The sequence below is a fragment of the Hemicordylus capensis genome, chromosome 5, assembly GCF_027244095.1.
Source record: "Hemicordylus capensis ecotype Gifberg chromosome 5, rHemCap1.1.pri, whole genome shotgun sequence".
NCBI lineage: Eukaryota > Metazoa > Chordata > Lepidosauria > Squamata > Cordylidae > Hemicordylus > Hemicordylus capensis.
In genome coordinates, this window is record NC_069661.1 from 160,088,651 (window position 1) to 160,113,028 (window position 24,378).

Here is a 24,378-nt window from a genome sequence, read left to right on the forward strand (position 1 = left end):
AGTATATTAGCACAAACTGGACTGAAAGGTCTGTCAAAGTTTCATCCCAGGAACTTCCTTATTCAGGAATCATAAAGCAGCAATAAAAAGTAGCAAAATCTTGGAATGCAAATTCTATATTCTAATGCCACTTTATTAAGCTCAACTTTTGATCTCCATAAATACTTTCTGTATTTTTGCTTTTTACGTGAGTGGGAGTATGGAATGCAGTCAAAACTCTTGGTGGCTTAAATCAAGAAGATTTCTGTAAATGTATGCTTCTAAAAACCCTGAGTTTGGGCCAAATCAGAGGACATTTTGTCCACTGTATCCAGCACATGCAACAAAGATATTTAAATTGCTCCTCTACATGCACTACAAATGCTAATATTTGCAGTGCATGTAAAGGGATGGTTTAAACCACACACACACACACACACACACACACCTACCTTATCCCAGCTCTTTGATCAGGGGGAAGCACATCTGCACTGATGGACCATGTATGTCTTTATCACGTGGGAGGGAAGTATCGTCCAGTCCAGTCCTTTGTTCTTTTACAATAGTCAACCCAGGGTGAAAAATGTCCACTCGTTCACTAGCTACACTCCTATTTGTACTGTGTAGAATAGGGTGAAGCTGGATTGTGTTGTCATCTCTACCACTGTCATATTCAGGTTCACACACACATATGGCCTGAATATGTATAGAGCCTAGAGGTATCAGCAAGTTTCTCTGAGCTGGGACTTGAACAGGGATGGTTTAAGAATATTGCAACTACTGCAACTGCAGGGGGGTGCACAGCACTTTGGTGGCCTTTATGCTGGGCTGGGGTCTGTGCAGAAGAACGGCAACAGGAGGGGAGAAGGGGAGATATTCTGAGAAGCTATACTCTTGCAAGGTGGGATTTCAGAGAGACTGGCCTTCCACCGATACTGAGAGAAGAGGAGAGACAGTAGCCACGGGGCAGCTGAGGATGACACCAGCTGTGAAGGGCTCAAGAACCTGGCACTTTCTGTGTGCAAAGCAGGGGTTCTATTCTATAAGTTTTCCCTGGACAGAGGAAACCACCTTGCAGTGAGTCAGGACTTTGGTCCATCTAGCCCAGTACTGTCTACCATGCCTGGCAGCAGCTCTGGAAGCTCCTCGCCAGCTCTACAACCTGTGAATTTGCAGTTCAAAATTGAACCTAGGACCTTCTGAATGCAAGGTGTATGTTCTGCACACTGAATTCCTTAGATCAGGGTTTCTTAGCCTTGGGCCCCCAGATGTTGTTGGACTACAACTCCCATCATCCTCAGCCACAAAGGCCATGTCTTGGCATGATGGGAGTTGTAGTCCAACAACATCTGGGGGCCCACGGTTAAGAAACCCTGCCTTTGATTAATGATACAAAGTGTGAAGAAGTCCATCCTTTTCTCCATCCTAAATCTCCTGCCAATCAGCTTCATTGGATGACCCCTGCAATGAAAATGAGGCAAATAAGAATGAGGAAAGGAGAAGTTGCTTGGAGGCTGTTAATAGCTCTCTTTCTTTTGTTCTAGACCAGGCTTGCTCAACTTAGGCCCCCTAGCTGTTTTTGAACTTCAACTCCCATAATCCCCAGCCACAGTGGCCAATAGGATTATGGGGATTGCAGGCCAACATCTGCAGGAGGGTCAAAGTTGAGCAGCCCTGTTCTAGACTGTTGCAAAGAAGCAGCTGAGGTGTCAAGGTGCTGACAACCTCCCCACTCCTTAGCCCAAACAAAATAAGATATATAGAGGGGCCTCCAAACCTAATTTTGCAGTACGCACCAAAATTTATAGAACTGGCCCTAGAATTGAAAAAGAACATGGAGGACTCACAGTTGCCTACCCAAACAGAGAGATGAATTTTTCAAGCTCCTGAATTCTTCCCGCGTCTATTTAGAGTGGTGGCAGCAGCAGTGACACAGTGGGAGAGGAAATATGGAGGTTTTTCATTTCTTGCCATTGCAATAGCCCTTAGCAAATTGGCAAGTCCAAAGGGCCACTTCACTTTCCTTCTGGTGCACTGCTCCAGCCTTAGGTGATGGAGAGGAAATAGCAAAAAGAAAACCACCTTCCTCCCCAGTAAGAAAACGGCAGGCAAATGTGGTGGGAGCTGGCAGGAAGAGTGCTTGGGTGATAAGAAGGCTGATGGAGAGGAAGAGACTACTTTTATGAGCCTCAGTAAAAGGTCCTGTTCAAATTTAGCTGGTGGGAGAAATTAGATAATTTCTGAGATAGCTCAGATTCTGGGAGAACTCGCCTATGTCTAGTAGGGTCTGTATGTGCAACCCACTGAATATGTGTAGATGTGTGGCATCGCTGGAGGCTGTGATCCTGCTTCACCCCCTATACATCTTCACTGCATTCAGATTGACCATATAAATATGCATACTGTTTATTTAATCCAAGCTATGTTCTGACTATGGTTAACCTTCAGCTTCATCCTAAAACAAAACAAATAAAATAAAAATTCTAGGAAATAAATTCAGATTTGCATTGGGATGTACTGACTATAGTGCAATTCCACATCATGCTGCCTTAGTTCTGAAAATGATAACAGTTAGGATCAAGTAGGCACATCAGAAATCTTCCAGCCATTTGAACGAGAGTAGTTCTAGCAAAGCCCCATTGAGTTTTCCAAGTATTGCAGCACTCTGCTTCTAAAACATGATGCTCAAGCAAGTAAGTGCTTTCCCTGAGACACACAGTAAAGACCTTTGTGGGATTGCAAACTGAACTGTTATGGCTTAGCCTGCTTCTGTTCCTTTAACTCAGTTTGATCTGCAAAATTCAGCATGTTAAACATATCACAGCATGGAGCTAAACACTCCCACTCATTAATGGCAGTGTATCAACCTGCTGTTAAAGGCATAGGAGCAGGGGCATAGCAAGGTTGGAGTGGGCCCAGAGACAAGATTTTAAAATGGGCCCCACCTCCTAAATTATTTTTTTAAGGTTTTGTAAATTGTGGACAATGCAAGTCATTTAATGGTACTAGAGAAAGACCTGCTGTTCTGGTAGCTCCAGGTCTTAACACCCACATCAGTTTTGGAGGATGAATACAACTGAAGGAAGCCCAGGCGGGTGCACGGCTGGGGAAGTCAGTCATGTGACTTGCCTCTGGGGGGCCCCCCAAGGCAGTGGGCCCCCAGACAACTGTCTCCCCTTGCCCTATTATAGTTATGCCCCTGCACAGGAGCAAGAGCTGGTTAAAAAGTTGGCAGACTTAGACTGCCATTGGAATGTACAATGATAATGTAATTTTGAAAATATAACTAAAGAGTATGCACATATGCTTGACAATTAAGCCAGCATAATCTGCTTTTCAGCCTCCCGGTTGGGGGGTCTACTCGTGAGTTGCTGCGGTGTGGAGCCACGCCGCGGCAACTCACGATCAGGAAGCCCAGGTTAGCAGAGCGCTCACTCCTCTAACCTGGACTTAGGGGAGCGCTACTTAAGCGGGTGACCCGCTTAAGAACCACGAGGCTCACAGCCGAGCCTGGTGGTTCTCACGTTGATAGAAAATTGGGCTAGCAGAGGCTAGGCCAATTTTCTGCCATCATGTGAATAGCCTCCCTGCCTTTAAGGCAGGGATAGTCACTGCAGCCACGCTGCCAACGCAGTGCGGGCCAATTTTTGTTCCAAATGGGGCTGCGCGGCCCCATTTGGGACCAAAATAACGGCGCCCCGCATCTGATGTTCAGATGCAGGGGCGTGTCTGGGGCCACGCTCACAGCCCCTAATTGATGGCAACCCGGGTTCTTTGAACCCATTCACCCAATGGTGGCTCTGCCCCTGGGTAAAACCTGTCTCCCTCCATTTATAGCACCTGCTGCCCCTCCCCCCCAACCTGCCAAAACATTTTGGCCAGGGATACTGATAGTTTCGGCACCTCGAATTAGAGGCACTGAAATTATTCGTGCACATCTCTAACATCCAATGGTCTTTGATTTCAGAAATTGATATCTAGCTGATAATTTTCCAGTATTTGACCATAGTAATATACAATGGTATATCATACTTTTCTACCTTCAGGTAACATTTGACAGACCTTTGTCTGCCATCGTGTCTCTGCTGCAGTAGTGCAGATAATTTGAGGGCATATTCTTCTTCTTCGCTATGTGCCGCACCGCCCATTAAGGTCACTTGAGGAGGTCTGTCTCCAGTTGCCACCAACTCCTTTGGTGGCTACACAGAGACGGGCCTTCTCAGCTGCTGCCCCAAGATTGTGGAATGCGCTCCCTACTAAGATAGGAGCCTCCCCATCTCTGGCAATTTTTAAGGAACTTCTGAAGACACATCTCTTCAACCAAGCTTTCTCAGGTTTTAAAAACTTGTTTTTAAATTGTTTTGGCTATTTAATTGGTGTATTATGATGTTTTAATTGTTAATTATTATTTCATTCAGTGTTATAATTTCTGTTTTAATTGTTAATTGATTTTAATGATGTTTTAATGTAAACCGCCCTGAGCCTTTTGGAAGGGTGGTATAAAATTTTCAATAATAAATAAATAAATAAATAAATGAATGAATGAATGAATGAATGAATGAAATATTTTCGCATCCACACTTGGATCACATGGAACAGCAATGGGCATTGCCTGTTGTGAATGGAGAACATACTCAGCATTCTTATGTGGCTATGCATATCACCGGAAGACTGGAAGTGGTGGGTAAGCTGTTCTTCTCACTGAGAAACCACTGATAAGTTAAGTAAAAACTCAGGGTTCCCCAAGCATTGTTTGAATTTACTGGTGTATTATATTTGACGGTATGTAATGGTTGATACACAATAGTACTTAAAACTAATGGGTATATTGACCTGTATTATGTATTGATTTCAAAGGGTTTATGCGCATGTAGCTTTGTGTTAGAATGTAGCCGCATTTTTTAGAAAGAGGTTTGCAATTATCTTGTGAAAAAGTCCAATTTTTCTGCCTTCCCAAGTGTAGTATACAGCTAAAATTGCTATGACTGTAGTCAATAATGGTGCCAAAGCCCTTTGCCTGAAAATTTTATATAACAGTACATCATGAATGCAATCATCTCCCCCCCCCCAAAAAATGTTCAAAAATATGGAAAATAAACTGAAACATCTTCAAATATATATATACAAAATAATTGTGTTACAATATGCTGGATGATGATCTTAATCATAATGCAATCTAAAGATATTTTTTTTCCTTAATATTGTCTGTTATGCTTGGAAAATTAACATGTGCACACACACAAAAGGCTGAATACAAGTACACTCCCATGTATCAGGGCATACCCTAGTAGATAAGACTGTAAGCCTGGAGCTCAACAGAAAAGCTAAAAGTATTCCGTATTTCTTTAGATAAGTCTTGTTATCTATCTGGTGCCTCAGTACATCAGTGTGGATAATTCCACATCTCATGTGAGCATAGTAAAGTTCTTACATACTTATGGTGAGGTGATTTCCTAGAATATCAAAATGGATAAGCAGTCAGTATGGAAACTGTACTATTCTTTGACACAATCTTGTTCTGCAGCGCAACTCCTTTTATCCAGAAGAGCACTATCAACATCAATAGGACTTTGCTACAGGAAGTGGGTTACGGTGGACTGAAGCTTTTCCCTATTAACATGTGCATAAAATGCATGAGACTCATACAATGGCAACTGGAGCTCTCAAAACTGTTTGGATAGGCATGGTCCAACTGTCCCTCATCCTTAGAACAGAGTGATAACAGAATGGTGTAGTACCTACTCCAGATGTCTAGCTATGATCTGGCCATATTTTTCCAGATGTCTAGCTATCTGTCTAAATGTTATATACTTCAGCGTACTAACTCAAAAACAAATCAAAGCAACACAGTTCAATAATATAACTTGAAACTAAAACTAGTGGCTGACATGATGAGGAACTGTACTCACATGTTTAACTTGTCCTTTAATTCCAATGGGACTATTTTGAGTTGTTTTCCTCACCATGTTAGCCAGCATAAATAAGAATTCCAAATCCATGACACTTTTAGAAAGCTAGGTTTCCTGTTCAAGCAGAAATAAACCCCTTCATGTATTGCTGTACATGTGAGGGCCCTCAACAGATGTTCTATTGCAGGGGGTCCCAACCTTAGGTACTCCAGCTGTTGAACTACAACTCCCCTCACCCCAGCCACAATAAATAGTAGCTAAGGATGATGGGAGTTGTAGTTCAGCAACAGCTGATTGAACCAATGGTTGGGAACCCCTATTCTAATGAATGTGTATGTAGATTAGGGTAGGCCCTGCTTCCATAATACCACTCTTCCCACATGTGTTAGTTCTGCACAGTATATCTGTATGGACTATATTGACCTGATTTAAGTCCATATGATGTTTCAGGCTTATGTAGGCAAGTTCCCAGGTGGTACAGTCATCCCTCGCCAACTGCTAGGGTTTCATTCTGGCAAAACCTCATCATTGGAAAATTTGCGGTTGGTGAGGCATTAAAATCTATGGGGAAAGGGGGGTTGGGGGAACCACAACTGCAAAAAGACCTAAAAAGAAAGGTGGAAATGCCTATAAAGCAGCTAAAAAATCACAAAAAATCATGCAATGTTGCCAAGAGTCACCAAGAAGAATGAACAGATCGAACCTCTGGAAATTGCATATACTCAAAACCACAGTTGGTAAAACTGTGGCTGGCAAGGAATGATTGTATTGCAGTCGGTATCATGGTAGAGTGAGGTAGGAAATAGACATATAAAAATGCTACAAAATGAAAGTGATCAACAAGATATGCTGGGTAGACAGATTTCAATACTCTACATTGCTATATTGATGATTTGGAAGACAACTTCCATGGTGATTCTCTTTATTTAGCAGGGAGAGAGTAACTGGCCCTATCCACCCCCAGCACAGTACTTCCAGTTAGGGATGTGCAAAAAATTTCGGGCACAGAATGATCTGTGCCCGAAACGAGCAATTTCGGATGATTCGGGGCTGAACCAAATCACCCCCGATGTCCCCCGATATTTTTCGGGCCCAAGCCGAATCACCCAAATTTCGGGGCTGAAAAATTCAGGTGATTCGGTTCATGGTTGCATTGGGGGGATTTTTTGAAGTTTTAGTGACTTTGGGGTAGTTCGGGGGCATAGCATGGGATCTGGGAAAAAGGAGTGGGGTGGGGTGGTAGTGCCTAATGGGTGCAGGCTACTGCCCCAATTTCAGGGGGATTGGGCAAGAGGCTGATTTTTGGGGAATTTCTGAAGTTTTCATGTCTTTGGGGCAGATTGGGGCAGAAAGTGGGGACTGGGGAAGAATAGTGGGGTGGGGTGGTAGTGCCTAATGGGTGGAGGCTACCACCCCAATTTCAGGGGGATTGGACAAAGGGCTGATTTTTTGAGAATTTTTGAAGTTTTAGTGACTTTGGGGCAGTTTGGGGGCAGAAAGTGGATCTGCCCCAAAGGAGTGGGGTGGGCTGGTAGATAGTGCCTAATGGGTGGAGGCTACCACCCCTCCCCAATTTCAGAGTGATTGGGCAGAGGGGTGAATTTTGGTGAATTCTGAGGTTTGTCTTCATAAGGTGAAGTGTGCTAAATTCATTACTTCCTCATATTCATAGTAATTGAGAGTGTGAAAAAGTGAAAGTGGGGTCATGAGAGTTGTCTAATTGAAAAAAAAATCTCATTTGCTATGATAGAATGAGAATTCACACCTCAGAAGTTTTTAGGCACTACCACCCCACCCAACTCTTTTGAAGTCACTAAAACTTCAAAAATTCTCAAAAAATCAGCCCTTTGTCCAATCCCCCTGAAATTGGGGTGGTAGCCTCCACCCATTAGGCACTACCATCCCACCCCACTATTCTGCCCCAGTCCCCACTTTCTGCCCCAATCTGCCCCAAAGACATGAAAAGTTCAGAAATTCCCCAAAAATCAGCCCTTTGCTCAATCCCCCTGAAATTGGGGTGGTAGCCTGCACCCATTAGGCAATACCACCACACCCCACTCCTTTTGCCCAGATCCCATGCTATGCCTCCAAACTGCCCCAAAGTCACTAAAACTTCAAAAATTCCCCAAAAATCAGCTCTTTGCCCAATTCCCCTGAAATTGGGGTGGTAGACTCCACCCATTGGGCACTACCACCCCACCCCAAAATTTTTGCCCCTGGGTCCCTTTTTTACCCCCTGAATCGATTCAGATTCAGATTAAATCCAAATCCGAACCGAATCAAGGGTGATTCGGGTGGCCCATATTCGGGCACAAAACAGAACAGGGGAGATTCGGTTCGGGTCCCGAACCGAATCACCGAATTCCCGAATTGCACACCCCTACTTCCAGTGACTGTTGCTGGTGTCTATCTGATATTTCATTTTAGAATGTGAGCCCTTTGGGGACAGGGAGCCATCTTATTTATTTGTTGTTTCTCTTTGTAAACCACCCTGAGCTATTTTTGGAAGGGTGGTATAGAAATAATAATAACAAACAACAACAACAACAACAACAACAACAACAACTTGGTACACCAATATGCAGATACAGTATGTTCAACAGCTCACATAATAATGCAAAATGGATTGTGAGGAGCTCCAAAAGGATCTCTCCAAACTGGGTGAGTGGGCGACAAAGTTGCAAATGTGGTTCACTGTTGGCAAGTGTAAAGTGATGCACAGTGGGATGAAAACCCCCAATTTCAAGTACACGCTGATGCGATCTGACCTGTCGGTAACTGACCAAGAGAGGGATCTTGGGGTCATGGTGGACAGCTCGTTGAAAGTGTCAACTCCATGTGTGGCAGCTGTGAAAAAGGCTAATTCCTTGCTAGGGATCATTAGGAAGGTGACTGAAAATAAAATTGCTACTATTCTAATGCCCTTGTACAAAACTATGGTGCGGCCACACTTGGAATACTGCGTACAATTCTGGTCACCACATCTAAAAAAGGACATTGTAGAACTGGAAAAGGTGCAGAAGAGGGCAACCAAGATAATCAAGGGCCTAGAGCATCTTTCTTATGAGGCAAGGCTACAACACCTGGGGCTTTTTAGTTTAGAAAAAAGATGACTGCAAGGAGATGTGATAAAGGTCTATAAAATTATGCATGGTGTGGAGAAAGTGGATAGAGAGAAATTTTCCTCCCTTTCACATAACGCTAGAACCAAGAGTCATCCCATGAAACTGATTGCCAGGAAATTTAGGACCAACAAACACATAATCAACTTGTGCAATTCTCTGCCACAAGATGTGGTGACAGCCAACAACCTGGATGGCTTTAAGAGGGGTTTAGGCAACTTCATAGAGGCGAGGTCTATCAACGGCTCCTAGTTGGAGGGCTATAGGCCACCACCTACAGCCTCAAAGGCAGGATGCCTCTGAGTACCAGTTGCAGGGGAGTAACAGCAGGAGGGAGGGCATGGCCTCAACTCCTGCCTGTAGGCTTCCAGTGGCATCTGGTGGGCCACTGTGTGAAACAGGATTCTAGACTAGATGGGCCTTGGGCCTGATCCAGCAGGGCTGTTCTTATGTTCTTATGCATGCATACAAGGGAATTTGTAATTGGTGCTCCAGAGTTTCATATGTACCTTTTGGGTACACTCATAACTGTTTCTGTCCACATACACAACTGTCCACATGCACACAGCATGAGCATACATACGGCATAACATCTATTCAGGGCTAAGTTTTCTGTACACGAACCAGAAAGCTAACTGGCAATGGGTATCAATCTCTTTGTTGGACAAGTAGTGTGTGAAATAGTCTTTAATGATATCTGAAGAGTTCTGGAATCAGTTAGCGCATCTCTAATGCTCAGAAATCTTTAGCATACTGAGTTACTGGAAAGTTTAGTGGGAGGTGGTAATCATTTCATCAATACAAATAAAGCATTTGCTTTATAGGATGCACCTTGATTTTAGAGTGTAATTGAAGAAATGCAATCAATGAAAAACTGAGTGGATAAGCACACTTAATTAATGCTTTGCAGCATTCACAGTCTGAATATATTTCTAAAGCAAGAGATCCCAGAGAGTTTGAGAAATACTCTTTCAAAGGCTTGGGTCTCTGCGGGTCTTACAAAACCATTCCAGGATTTTAAACACCACACATACAGAGCTCACCTTTGGATGTCATGGGAAACCCAAGGCAAACTCACTTCAGGTTGGGCCCCTGTGATGTCCGAATTATTGGAACCACAGTTCTGGGACCAAATCCAGTTCCCATCCTCAGTCTTGAACCCTCGGCTGCACGTAAGGTTCACTTACCTAACCAAGGGTCCGGAGACTGCAGCATGTCATCTGGTTTGGGCAAGAGGCTCACTCTCACCCAAACTGGAGTTAAGGGAGGAAGCTGCTCTAACTGCTCTAATTCAGTTAGCTGGTGTGGCTCTTGGCTGGAAGAAGTCCATGCAGCCAGTTCTGCCCCCTTTTCAGTCTCCCAGACTGCAGATTGTCATAGTTTGGGAGCATGCTGGGAGAATCGAGGGAAACTGTGTGCCTATTGAAGCTGCAGTTACAAGAACTGACTGAAGGCGGTCATAATTATCCAGTAGGTTCTACCTACAGTTATTTCAAGTACCTTTACTTTCCATGGTTTGATCCATTATTCACTTTACTGTTGGCTTTCCTGGCCTTCCACAAGCATCCCTCATACTGCCATATGACTATCGCACATTGTGTGAACAAAGGTCTTTGCCCCAACACACAATTCCTAGATGCATATTCCCTCAATCTCCCAAAGAAGTCATTCAGTCCTCATCTATGAAAGGTCAAGTTCACATTTATGAATTTTCTTTTTCACACATGCAGGACCCATCATATTACATGATAATTTGCAAGTGTGAATAAATCATCCCAGGATCTAACACCACATATAGGACTTTCATGTTGCTCTTATGTCATCACTGTATATACCTTTCATATCACCATAATGTGCTCAAGCCCTTGCATCTTCTCCCTGATCCATCAAATGTTCAACTTGGGAGGAAATGATTTAAACACATATCCAGGTGAACTGTCTTTGTATTTAAGCCATCCTGTGTGCCATCTCAAATATAGTTCTGTTTCTCTGCGGAGTCTGCAATGCTATTTTATTCTGTAAAAGCCACAAAACTATTTATTTTAGCACCAGGAAGACTGCAAGCAGGAGCAGTTTCACACTCCTAGCTTGCCTCTGCAGGTGACCACTGATGCACACCCTATGACAGAAATAATGGCTGAAAATGAATAGCCATTGATTTCTTCAAACTGCTGAAGAGTAGTGAGAATTAGGACCAGCTTCTTTGATAGTATAAAACCAGCTTTGCTCTTCTGAAGTCAACATGTTCTCTTCATTGATTTGTGTTGAAAATTCAGTTTAAAAACACACACACACACAATAATTGTTTCCACCTTTTCAGCTGTAGATATGACTCCAAATGGTAGATATGCAGTTGTGATCTAAACATTAGTTGTGCACTTTTATTGACTTCATCAGGATATAGATGGTTGTGGAGATGGGGGCACCTAGAAAGGTAGAAATACTAGGAGAGATTAAAAATGTGATGCTAAACATGCAATAGAGTCAAATAAGGCTGAAATTATTGTTGTGGTACATGCAATATGTTGCAGAGCAGAGCAGAGTAGTTGAGTGGAGCTGGAAGGATTCATTTTGCTTTATGTGCTTGAGATTAGAATAGGGCTGGAAAAATATGGGATACTAAGTATACTATACGTGAAGCTTATTCACACAACCATTTTGAGGTGAGTAGGAAACTAGGCAAGATGTCACCCTGTATGCAACATACAGGCATCGCCTTCATTTCGCTCTGCAAACCCAGCAAACACACAGAGCATGACTGGTGAGAGCTCTTTTGCTGAAATGAACCGCTGTAAGCCCTGCCCACTCCCCAGGGAAGGTCCTCCAAGGACTGGGATGCATCCCTAGCACGCTTTGCACTGCCAGCAGACTGGAAAAGCTTCATGATGTCAGCAGCTGCCCTCCCACTGGCCATGAAGGAGCAGGAGGCGGATGCAGCCCTGCCAAAACTTCAGGATCATAGAGTGTGCTTTGCTGGTTACTACGTCCATTGACAGAAGCCACTGTATGCACAGTACTCTATGGTTTCTGTGGAGGGGATAAGGGCATGCTGGGTGCCAATGGCTGGTGAAAGGGTTCTCACAATTAAAGGATCAGGGTAGGAGAGCTATCCTCAACTAGCCTCAGAATTGATAATGAAGACATTGAAGTGGTGAATAACTTCTGCCTTTTAGGACTGACCATCAACAGTAAAGGATCCAGCAGCAGGGGCATAGCAAGGTTGGAGTGGGCCCAGAGACAAGATTGTCTGAAGCTTAGCTCATGCTGAGATACGATCCTCTCCATCTCTGGCAATTTTCAAAAAACACCTGAAAACCCATCTTTTCACCCAAGCTTTCTCAGCTTCCTAAACTTGGGGGTTTTTAATATCTGGTTTATTTTAAAATTAAAAACCTGATTTTGGGGTTTTAAATCATTGTGATTGTTTAATTGTTGTTTTAAAATATTTTTAAATTGTTAATTGTTATGTTGTTTTTAATTTGTTTTAGCTCTTTACTGTTTTAGTGGTTTGTTTTAATTGTAAACCTCCCTGAGCCATTTTGGAAGGGCAGTATACAAATCAAATTAATGATGATGATGAAGTAAAAAAAATCTTAATTGAGGCTGAAATCTCTCTCTCTCTCTCTCCTACGTGCCACAATAGAACATCATCCTAAATTATTTTAAAGGTTTTGTAAATTGTGGATGATGCAAGTCACTTAATGGTACTAAAGAAAGACATGCTGTTCTGGTAGCTCCAGGTCTTAACCCCCACATCAGTTTTGGAGGATGAATACAACTGAAGGAAGCCCGGGCAGGTGCACGACTGGGGGAGTCAGTCACGTTACTTGCCTCTGGGGGGCCTCCCAAAGCAGTGGGCCCCCAGACAACCGTCTCCCCTTGCCATATTATAGTTACACCCCTGTCCAGCAGTCAAGAAATACGCCACAGACTAGCTCTTGGGAGGGTTGCAATGAAGGCCTTGGAAAGGATATTTAGATGCTGCAACGTATCTATACCTACAAAGATTAGAATCGTTTGGACAAAGGTTTAACCAGTGGATCACTGGTGGACCATAGCCTACCTTTTCCCATTCTGTCCTAGAATACACTCAATACTCTCCAGGAAATCTGGATTGCAAAAGTTTAGTACCAGCTGACAAGCTGTCTTTCAGAGAAGTATTCTGCCATTACTGATCTTGTCATTGAGGAACTCCTGATAACCTACCAAGGAACTGCAGTATTCCCAACTCACCATTTGAAAAGCTTTGCTATAAAATAAAGCAGTAAAAAGTAGGGCAGCACTGGAAATGGAAAAGTACTCACCTCATTAGAAAAATATGAAGAGAGAAGGAAAACAAACAGGAAGCAAGACAGTGAAAGGAGGTTGTATTGTGCTGAATTGTTAGAAACAATTAATTATATCAGCTTCATGAAAAATGGGCAACCCATTTCAAAACAAGCTGCATGATTGGGGGAGCTTCATTTAAGAAAGCCATACTGACAAGGCACCGTCTATGACTGAGATTTGCTATTACACACGCCCCATTCGTGATAATGACCTACATACCTGCTTGTCCAAGCAAACACCAAGGAAACAGGCATCACTTTTAGTTGAGCACTTAATTTCAACTACTGCAAGCATATGGGCAATCTCCTCCCCTCACAATCAGTATGTGCGACTGATTTGATTAAGTGTAGAAATGAGACTTGGGATGAAAGGCAGCAGCAGATATCCTTTGTTCAGTATTATCCCAGTAACTAACATACTGTAGCTGCTAACTAAGGACATATATTGCAACCTCTCTCTCTCTCCTATGGATATGTTAACCAATATTGGAGCATATTGGTACTGGAGCAGTTCTTCTAGTGAGAAGGTTATGAAAAATGCATTTGAGACGGACTCCAACAAATGGGAGGCTGCAAAAGCTCTTTTCATGTGAACAAAATGCTAAAGTAAGCATCACATTTTTAAGCCTTCAAAGGTGTGTGTGTGTGTGTGTGTGTGTGTGTGTGTGAGAGAGAGAGAGAGAGAGAGAGAGAGAGAGAGAGAGAGAGAGAGAGATAATATAGTATGCATAGATGTATATATGTATTATTAGGGCTCAGCTGAGATGGAAAGTGCTTCTTGTAAACATATTTGTCCCCCTGAAAAGTGACAATTTGTAGGAGACATAGGTCTTGGGGCCAGGAGTGAATATATTTGCCCATTCTGAATGAGAGCAATGCTTCTTGCTCTCACTCTGATTTAGCTTTGTAACACACTCTAGTCTGATTTGCTCCATAATGATGTGACATCATCATGATCACTGATTAATTACTGGTTGGAGTCATGCAGTATATGAGAAAAAATTGATCTGAAGGAGCAGCAGAGGGAACAAACATAATGGAGCTCTTTTCACAATCATGGAGAAGAGCTCCATGCAGGTCTGCTGGGAGAGTGGGTTTGCCTGACCCTTTCCACAGATGATCACTTACTCTTCCCTGGATGGGGAGATCACCTGCCCAGATAAGCGGCGGCTCACCTGGCAGCTCCGGGGATCAGATGCAGGGAAGCACCACCGCATGGTGTCCCACCCCCCAGAGCAGCAATAATGCACTGTGCAAGTGTGCGGTGTATTACTGGGAAACCTCCCACCCCCCCGAATGTGCCCACCATGGCTGCAAGCAGCCGCGGCAGACACACAATCAACAAAATTAAGGGTACACTCACTCCCTTAACCTCATTTAACAAGGAGGCTACCTTGACAGGTTTGCCACCATGTAGTCACCAGGATCAGGCCCAATCCCACTGCTGCACATGAGTGTGCAAAACCAGGCTGGACTCCCTTAGCCTGGTTTTGCATGCTTGTGTTAATAGCCTCAATGTCTGGAAAAGGCCTCAAACAGAATCAAAATAAAATATCTTTGGAGGCTCTTTGGGAGAGAGGCATTCCGCCCCTCAAAAATGCTACTTTTATGCGGAAAATGTTTGCAAGTGAACATTCAGTATAGCTGTAGCATAACTAAAGTTTAACTTTGGAGAAGTGATACTTCAAACTCAGTTTCATAGATTTTTATTTTCTGTGAAAGTTTAAAACCACATTATCTGTTCTGCTTTTATGAATGTCTTTTTATGCTTCCTTGGCTGATTAGTCCTAAATTCAGCAATAAGAATTTAAAACCAAATACCCAATACATTTAAAGTTTCTGCAAAGCCTTCAACACCAATAAATTAAACAAAACAGTAAAAACAGAGCTGGTTTTCAAGACATGAAACAGAGCAGCTTCCCTGGCTGTGATTTATAACCATTTTCTGCAGCCTCACTTGCTGCTTTCACAACAGATCATTGAACACTAGACAAGTCCTGCCACTTCTTCCCAATAACCTTTTAAAAATCCACAAATCCAAGAATGCAAAATTCCAATTCAAATTTAGATGTACTTTTTCCGATTTAATTTTGATCCTATTGAGGAAAACTTTTAATATACACCAGTAAGGCTCCACTTATATCTCCACCACTCTTAATAGCAATTGTAGTTGTCCCCTTCCCCCCACCTTCAGATTTCACAGACGAAGAACTCTACTGCCATCTTAAGGAAGAGAAGCAACACTGGTTCTGCATCACAAGCTGCTTCCAAAAGTGCCCACAACTTAAACAGACCAATTCACCTCCCTGTGTAACCCACCAAATGCCACTTCAGTCCTTATGTCACTGTGGAATCTGTGCACAAATTGCTACGTCGAGGAGCACATTTAGTGCTTTCGGTGTTCCTGGACTGCCTGGATAATCCTCAAAATGACAAATCGCTGTCTGTGCGATTAATTTTCTTTCTGTCAAGGCTGGGAAGATGAGAGATTTTGGGGACATCGTACAACATGTCAAGGAAATGCCAGCTGTCTCCATAACATCTCCCCGTTAACAACGGAGCAAGATTGATGATTCACGCATGGCGCTTGTTTTTTGTAACTTCCACAAATCTGAATTCTTCCGCAGATAAAGTAATGGGATCTGTCAGTCAGCAGGAGAATACTCAGAAGAGAGCTGCAACAGATATTTAAATAATCAATATTGTAACACTTGGAGGTGGTTGCAATAAACAGAAGAGAACCTAATAAATAAATAAGGCAGATATTACTTTTTGTCATGGCCTGTGATAACTACTAAAGTTATTCACAGGCCAACTATTAAAGGAATTATAATATATGACACAAAGGAAAGCCATTATACCTGGATATGGTGTGCTTTGATATGTTAATGTCAAATGCAGAAACAGCTAAACACAACTTAACACAGGGATGGATACTGGCTTGGAGCTCAAAACAGTATCCATTGGATGAGCTTTCTACTCCTTTACTGTAATGTGATACACCAATAACCGCAAGAATCAGGGGAGGACATGGATATTCACTGCACATGGCAAATAATGTTTCATGTAACAATACTGGGATGGGAAATGTGCCACAGGGATGCTATTTTTAGCAGTATCTGCATAGCAAGAACAATACATAGACTTGCTTGTTATACTTGCTGTTATACTTTCTAGTCCAATAATTTACCATTGAATTATTACAGTTCAAAGGGTTCCTTCCTTCCTTCCTTCCTTCCTTCCTTCCTTCCTTCCTTCCTTCCTTCCTTCCTTCCTTCCAGAGTAAAGTCAAACAAAGCTTGTGATTTTTCTTTACCTATACTTACAATAATGGCTGTGGAAATCAGATCCCATGATTTCATAGACATCAATCCTTTTAAGAACAAAGAGGGTTTTATATTTTGGTTTTAGTTATATAATTAGTCTAGCAATTCTCATTATATCCTTGTGGCAAAAGACGATGGCTGCCATATTACACAATGTTATGTGCACCTTGCAATATAATGTCCGTGCAACTGCACAAGAGTGCTGTTGTGCAAATCGCAAGAATTGCACCAACATGTTTAATTTAATTCTCCCTACCAATTCCCTGCTCTCTCTGTAACCCACAAAGAAACAGAACATTCTTATCATTTCACTTTGTGAATCCAGTAAGAAAACAAGGTTGCCACATATGTTGCCACTCACTGGAGCTGACGTATGATAAAGTTCTCCTTACTACTTGGAAAGATGAAGGGCCAATTAGAATCACACATCCCCAGCCCACATGATTAGAAGGAGGAGATGCCAAATGCACACCCTTTGTGACATCTTTCACGTCTTTGTGATATCATCCCAATGCTCTCCTGGTGTGTTCCTTTATCATATGAACAGGCTGCTAATACAAGACACTTAAGAAAACCTGAGTGTATGGCTACAGTTAGGAACTATATTGGGAGAAGAGCTGGTGTTGTGGTAGCAAGCATGAATTGCCCCCTTTGCTAAGCAAGGTTCACCCTGGTTTGTATTTGAATGAGAGCCTTGATATGTGAGCACTGTAAGATATGCCCTTTAGGGGATGGGGCCACTCTGGGAAGAGCATCTGCATTAGGGGTGTGCATTTTGGAATTTTCTTGTTTCGATTTGTATCCGAATTGAAACACCCCCATTTTGTTTTGTACCCAAATTTTCTGAATCCAAATCAGCCCTGTTTTGTTTTGTAGCCCAATTTTATGAATCCAAATCCAAATCGATTTGGATTTTTAAAAAGGGTCCCGGGGCAAAAAGAGTGGGTGGTGGTGGTAGTGTCCTAAGGGTGGAAGCTACCACCCAAATTTCAAAGGAATTAGGCAAAGGGCTGATTTTTTGTGAATTTTTAAAGTTTACACATCTTTAAGAATTTTCCCATAGGGAATAATGGGGATTCCAGCAAATGTATCGCTTCAAATCAAGGTGAAAGGGATGACCCAGAGCGGAGTGTGGTGTGTGGTAGTGCCCAATGGGGGCAAGGAAACTTCCAGAATTATCTCAAAAGAATTAGGAACATAGGAAACTGTCATATACTGAGTCAGACCATTGGTCTATCTAGCTCAGTATTGTCTTCACAGACTGGCAGCGGCTTCTCCAAGGTTGCAGGCAGGAATCTCTCTCAGCCCTATCTTGGAGAAGCCAGGGAGGGAACTTGAAACCTTCTGCTCTTCCCAGAGCAGCTTCATCCCCTGAGGGGAATATCTTGCAGTGCTCACACATCAAATCTCCCATTCATATGCAACCAGGGCAGATCCTGCTTAGCTATGGAGACAGGTCATGCTCAACCACAAGACCGGTTCTCCTCTCCATTGGGCAAAGGGCTGATCTTTTGTGAATTGTTGAAGTTTATGTGTCTTTTAAGATTTCTCCCATAGGGAATAATGGAGGTTTCAGCAGCCCCATCATTCCATTTGGGGGGCACTGGGGTTTCCCAGAGTGAGGGGTTGTGTAGTGCACATAGGGTGCCAACCACCTCCATACCCACAAGCCCTTGGGGTACTGGGTTTTGTGTTTCTGAGGTGTTCATTGTAGATTCTCTGGTAGCTTATGAGATTTTCAGTGAAAAACAAGAATCCACTCTTATATGCTACCAGAGAATCTACACTCAGAACACCACAGAATCAACAGAACCCAGCACCCCATGGGTTAGCAACCCTTCCCCTGGCCAATGTGGGGTCAGTAAAGAGTGGCAAGAAGCAAAAGAGCCAATGGGGAATAAGGAGGGAATTGTCAGCAGGTCAGCCCATGCTTTAGGTCACTGATCAGAAGGCTGGAAGGGTGGGAAATTCAAAGAGATGTCAAACACAAAATGGAGACTGACTCAGAGATCACCACAAAATGGAGGTCCAAAACAACAAAACGTTTTGTAGCCGAAACAGGGACGTTTTGTTTTGTATACAAAACTTTTGGTTCTGGAAAATGGGTGTTTTGTTTTGTCTACAAAACACCCGAAACAGGCTGTTTTGGGTACAAAACGTTTTGTATCCAAAATGTTTTGAACATCGCTAATCTGCATGCTTGCCTATGCAGAAGGTTCCAAGTTCACTCCCTGGCATCTCCAAGATAGGGATGAGAGAGATTCCTGAGACTTGGAGAAGCCTTGGAGAAGCCGTTGCCAGTTTGTGTAGACAATACTGAGCTAGATGGACCAATGGTCTGACTCAATGTGCTAGATGGACCAATTTGACTCTGTGTGTGTGTGTGTGTGTGTGTATACACACACACATATACATATACATACTTATTTATTTAAAAGATTTCTATACTGCCCAAAACTTGCATCTCTGGGCGGTTTACAATTATGGCAGCTTCCTCTGTTCCTAAACCAAACAAAAGATGATCACACGATGCTGTGGTCAGAGAGCTCACCCCAGGATAGTTTGGTTCTCTCTAAATGGGTTCAGATTTCTAGGAGAATCCAAAATACAGCCTCTCTCAAGACTTTACAGAATACATTGCCAGACATATTGAAATTCTTCCTGCATCAATGGTATGGGTGACAATTCGGACTGCTGGGCACAGTGACGTCTGTACCACTGTGACGACTGGCTGCTTTCAGATCCACATCTGACATTCCTAGAGTTCTGCGATTATGTAATTATGCCCCGTCTTGCAAAAATGTGGCCCAAGGGCATTGCTAAAGTTACTAGTTATGAACAATAGGACTGGATTTCTTATCTCTGGCCAACTCCAATCTCACTTTTTATGTTGCATTAACATAGTGCTTTGCAGTATTTGCCCGAGGTCCATTGTGCTTGAGCAGCAGCTGTGTGGGAGGAAAAGCTCAGGGTAAGCAATGAGAAGCATGCTGGGCCCATTTCCTTGTTCCTCGCAGAACACAGCCTTTGCTTTCTGCAAGAAAGAAAGAAAAAAAACAAGTCTGTGAGCTCCAGTAGGTAAGAACACTAGCAAAGGAGAGGGGGGCGGCTGCTGCAGGCATTGATTGTAATCCTGCTATTTTCATGTATTTGCTGCATAAAAGCACATACCTGAATTGGTCTCGGCAAGTCAGTCACATTTTTAAAATCCAGGAACTGGCTATCTGATCTCCCATGCAAATGGAGCATCTGAGGGTTTCTGAGAGAATCAAAATGCATTTCAGCCCAGAAAATCACATGGACACCATGTATGTGATTAACAGATACTGCAATAGTAACATATAAATTGGTTCTGAATGCATACATTCCCTGCAGCTTGTCCTGATTTACAATCACTTTTGAAAACATTCTTTTCCAGTACTCAAAACTGCACTTCAATCTATCTTAGAAAACAAGTTAATCAACTTCCCATCAATCCCCCCCCCCGCCCAGATTCCTCCCCACAATTCCTTCCCTTTCCCTGTGCCAAACTTTCCTAGGCACAGGGACAGCAGTGACAACAGCAAGATCTCCCTCTCTCCCTTTCTCAGTCAGAGCACTAAGAAAAAGCTTGCAGTATCAGCATCCTAGGAGCAAAGCCCTAGAGGATGTAGCTCATCCAGCCATGGCTGGCCCAAGGAGAGCTAGCCTTGTGGTAGCAAACATGACTTGTCCTCTTAGCTAAGCAGGGTCTGCCCTGGTTGCATCTGAATGGGAGACTAGAAGTGTGAGCACTGTAAGATATTCCCCTCAGGGGATGGAGCCGCTCTGGGAAGAGCAGAAGGTTCCAAGTTCCCTCCCTGGCTTCTCCAAGATAGGGCTGAGAGAGATTCCTGCCTGCAACCTTGGAGAAGTCGCTGCCAGTCTGTGAAGACAATACTGAGCTAGATGGACCAATGGTCCGACTCAGTATATGGCAGCTTCCTATGTTCCTAAGGATTGCTGGCACCCCAGGTGAAGCTTGGTTTTTGCACACATACCCCACCCTCTTCGCCTGTGTGGGTGTCCCTCGCCCTCTTTGCCCATGTGGAGCCCTGCCCCTCTCACCCCTTTCACCCATGCAGTCTCCCATCATCCAAATGAGTGAGTAGGTGTGGGGGCAGCCTTCCTCATCTGAGCATGTGGGCGGGTGGTCCCCATCGCCCTCTTGCTCATCTTCCCACCTGCTGTCCTCCCCGCTGTGCTGCCTTCGCCTGCCACTCCTGTTGCTATGGCCTGCTGCGATGCAGCAATGTGCTGTGGCAGGCCGGCTGCCCAGAAGCAGCCCGCAGTGGCAGGAGTGGCAGGCAGAAGCAGTAAGAAGAGCAAGTGGGTGACAGGGATGGGGAGCACCCACTCAATTGTCTGTTCGCTCACTTGATTGGATGATGAGAGGTGTGTGGGTGTGCACCTGCAGCAGCATTGTGGGCGGAGCTGCTTGTGGCTCACTGGGTGGCAAATGACCCAGCCCCTCAGCATCCCTTCTTCTCTTGGTGCCCTAGGTCACTGCCGATTTTGCCTAGTGGATGGGCTGGCCCTACACCCACCCTCTACATTCAATAGAGTCTGAATAAGGAAGACAGAGATGGAGAAGGTGACTATTATTGTTGTTGATCCTGCCCTGCTGCCAGAGAAGTTTGGAAGAAGGGAAGAGAAGCAGGCTGCTAGGTTATTCTAGGTTAGTTCTGGGAGCATGGGGAAACCCTATACAAGATAAATTGCGCTCTGACTTTGCGGTCTGACTTTGCCTCATACAGGTGTGAGGCTTTCTGAACATATTTCAAGCTCCCGCAAAGTCAAACCTTGCCCTCATCACAAAGCCTAAAGTCTTGGATTCTTTAAGCTGTTCATGATGATTTTATGCTGGTTGCTAATAATATGCGCACATGAACTCAAGGAGGTTCTATGCTGCTATCAGTTAATTCACAGTTGTATCAGATAACTCCCTTATGTCTCAAATAGCCACACATTATACTTGAGTATTCCATAAACAGGATTTTTGTTTCAGAACTTGGGGCATAGTTTCTGGATTGTACTGAAATAAGAAATGCCTACAAGTCATTTCAATAAGGTTCATGGTAGTTGGAGGATAATAGAGAGGCGGAGTGGGGGGGGGATCAGCCTAAGCTATGTCTTTGTATCTTGCCAGTGCCCAAGCAACCATAAAACCCACACAGGGCAACTTCTTGACTTTTATCAGCTTGACATTTCCTTGGGATGGTGAATCATGCCAAATCAAATCTAACAGTCCTAATACAACATGACAGATCTTTGCAACTGGCTACGACATGTCAAGGATGAAGGAAACTTTGAAAGGTGCTTGGCTTAACATGGGGCTAGAACCATAGTTAGAAGACTGTTCTAACAGAAAGCAGATTTCTAAAAAACACACAAGCATTTCAGAGGTGCGAACAAACTGAGGGAGGCTGTAGCTTACTTTGATGTTACTGAACATACATGGCTACTGCCAAACAGAGGAGCTGCATGAGAAGCTATTTGTGTAAAGTGGATTGAGGGCCCAAACACTGACAAGGAAGGAAGGGCATACTATCCACACTCTGAAGCTATTTTCGCGATAACTGAAAAGTGGGCTAAGGAAGCTTAGCCCACTTTCCAGGGATCGTGGGAACCACCGGGCTCACAGGTGAGCCTGGTGCTCCCAAGGCAGCTAGCCCGCCTAATTACCCCTTCCCTTAGATGAGGTTAATGGAGCAAGCGCTCCGTTAACCTCATCTTCTTGCTCGTGTGTTGCCTCGGCACATGGCGACACAGGAACAGACCCCCGACCGGGAGGCTTAAAGCAGCCTCCCGGGCTTGGGGGTCTCTCCAGGATGCCCCGTGTGCTCGCACGGGACATTCTAGAACTTCTGGGGGCCGTGTGGCCTCCGATCCCCACAGCCCCCGCCAGCTCCGTGATGGAGCCAGCAGTCATGTGGGTGGCCAATCCGGCTGTCTAGGGCTGCCTCTTGATCATCTGTGGGGAGAGTGGGCTAAGCCCACGCAGAACCCCCTCCAGCACTTCACACCGATCGTGTGAAGCGCCTCCCTGGGTTCCTGAGCTGGGTGGGGCAGCCTGAGCTGCAACCCCGTGACTGTGAGGGGAAAAATTAAGGCTAACTGTATATCATTCTTGAGGATGTTAAGCAGACTGGGTTCCCTGTATAGATCTATGTACCTATGTACCAGACCTTATAAAATTTGCTGTAGACAGTAAGAAGCTTGCTAAAGAGACCAACCAACAATTCTGAACAGTGAATTGTTGGCCCAAGCCTTCCTATGCATGTGTACACAAGCATGCATGAAAGAGCAAGGGTCTTTGCAGAGAAAACTCAAGGCCTTGTTGTTTAAGAGGCAGGGAGAGGTATTTCTTCCTATATTACATGGAGGCTATTCCAACGATCAGGAGAGCCCGGTGGCCTCCAGGCGGTTAACCTGCCAAAGTAACCCTCCCCTTAAACCGGGTTTGCGGATTGAGCACTCTGCAAACCCGGTTTTAAAAATTGTGAGTAGCTGTGGCGCGGCTCCATGCTGTGGCTACTGACAAGTAGACCCCAGGTGGGAGGCTGAAAAGCAGCCTCTTGGCTCAGGGGTCTACCCAGTATGTCCTGCGTGCTTGCGCAGGGCATACTGGAGCTTCCAGGGGCCACATGGCCCCCGATCCTCCCAGCCCCTGCCACCTCTGTCATGGAGCCGGCAGTCATGTGGGTGGCTGATCCGGCCACCCTGGGCTCCTGCCCTGTTCATCTGCAGGGAGAGCAGGCTTAGCCCGCTCTCCCCGCTTACCTTACCTTACCTTTTCCCGCTTTACCTTTCTCACTGATCGTGAGACCCGGCTCAAGCTCTCTCAAGAACTAAGAGTTCCTTAGTTCTGCTGGCATTTTCTATGTCACATCCAACAGGATGTGACATCACTCCAACAAATGAGTGAGAGACAAACATCATAATAATCTGATATATTAAGATTCTAGGGACAGTAGAAGCCACAGTTGCTGACAGGATTTACAGGCCACAGGACAGATGTGATAAAATGTCTCTAGAGTGCGTAGAAGAATGAGTGCTATGTCCCAGTGACAGGGAACAGTGTATAAAACGCATTTGTCACTCACGTGTGCAGAGTGTTAGCTGCAGGAGCACTTCCCTAGTCTGGATGTCGGCCACTGTTAGGCAGCAGCTGCAGACATAAAGACGCTCAACAAGTCCGCAGTCTCTGTTAGGAATAAGTGTGAAATTAACCATGTAGCAAAGCTTACCATGGTGGTTTAGCTGGTCCACACTATTCAGAATGAAGGCAGGTGGCAGCCATCTTTCCTGAAGGAAAGTACTGTAGCTATGAAGAGTCAATCAGGCCATTTGGCTTATGCTGCGATGTGCACTCGGACATGATTGCCTTGTTCTAAGAGAAGTTTCAAGGCTAATAACTTGAAGAAATACTGGATAGATTTTCCCATATTTGTTCAAAGCTTATTCCGGCAGAACATTGTTTTTACTCCTCACCTTAACAATATAGGCATTACTGTGTGGGGGTTGTGTGTGCATGTGTGCGTGCAAACACACACACACACACACACACACAGAGGAATTGCACTTGAGAAGCAAAGTGTGAAATAAAATATTAGAAGAGTTTCCCACATCCAAAGGAGAATACTATATATTTGAATTGGGCAGATTTTCCACATAAAATGTTGGATGTACATCT

General features: G+C 44.1%; 1 long non-coding RNA gene across 1 annotated transcript; it reads right to left on the reverse strand.

The window, feature by feature from the left end:
- Positions 1–19,569: 19,569 nt before the first annotated feature.
- LOC128328422 (uncharacterized) lies at positions 19,570–23,890 on the reverse strand. The gene is made up of 3 exons (XR_008309201.1): positions 23,789–23,890; positions 19,836–19,923; positions 19,570–19,698 (listed from the first exon to the last, which is right to left on the reverse strand). It is a non-coding gene; the product is annotated as an uncharacterized LOC128328422 (long non-coding RNA).
- Between the last annotated feature and the right edge of the window lie 488 nt (positions 23,891–24,378).